The sequence below is a fragment of the Propithecus coquereli genome, unplaced genomic scaffold, assembly GCF_000956105.1.
Source record: "Propithecus coquereli isolate 6110/MARCELLA unplaced genomic scaffold, Pcoq_1.0 Scaffold49, whole genome shotgun sequence".
Classification (NCBI taxonomy): domain Eukaryota; kingdom Metazoa; phylum Chordata; class Mammalia; order Primates; family Indriidae; genus Propithecus; species Propithecus coquereli.
Genome location: NW_012150729.1, coordinates 3,123,548 through 3,124,606, shown reverse-complemented (window position 1 = coordinate 3,124,606; position 1,059 = coordinate 3,123,548).

The following is a 1,059-nucleotide window of genomic DNA, read 5'->3' as shown; positions in this document are numbered from 1 at the left end:
AGATGAGGTTTAAAATGGCAGAATTAAAAGAAGTGAACAAATGGGCCGTTATAGTGAAAGACCGAAACAACTTGTTCAATAGCTGACAGACCAGACAGAGAAATCAGTAAGATCTGATAAACACAACCAACAAAATAAACTTAATATTTATAAAACATCACACCCAATAACAACAAAATGACCATTCTTTCCATGTGCACATAGAATATTTATCAAGCATGACTTTATGCTGGATTGAAAAACTTCAGCTAATATAAGAGATTAGATCATTCAGAGTATGTTCTCTGACCCTAGTGGAATTAAAAATCAGTAACAGAAGATATATTTAAATTCACAGCCGCTTGAAATTAGGCAATCACTTCTAAATAACCCATGAATCAAAGAAAAAATTATAAAGGAAATTGAAAATATATCCTGAATTCTATGATAATAAAGATACAGTAAATTCAAACTCGAGATGCAATTAAAACAGTGTTTAAGAGGTAAGTATAGCTTTAAATGCAATGGTAGGAAAGAAGGAAGCTTAAAAATCAAGGGCCGAAAAAATTACCTCAAAGAGCTGAAGAAAAAAAGGATGGCAAATCTCAAAAAGTAAAAAAAAGGAAATAAAAAAAAGAAGAAAATAATAAAACAGAAAAAAATCTATAATACAAATCTAACAAAGCTAAAAGTTGGCTCTGAATAGGTTAATAAAATTTTAAAATTCCTAGCAAGACTAGTCAACAAAAGAAGGAAAAATTTCCAATACCTATAATAAAAGTAGACATCTCTAAACACCTTATAGACAATAAAAGGATAATAGGAATATATTATATAAGGCCAGACATGGTGACTCACACCTGTAATCCCAGCACTTTTGAAGGCCAAGGCAGGAAGATCACTTGAGGCCAGGAGTTCAAGACCAGCCTGGGCAACATAGCGAGAATCCCGTCTCTACAAAAAATAAAATAATTAGTCAGGTGTGGTGGCACACATGTGTTATCCTAGCTACTATAGGAGGGCTGACCAGGAGGATCACTTGAGCCTGGGAGTTGGAGGCTGCAGTGAGTTGTGATCCCA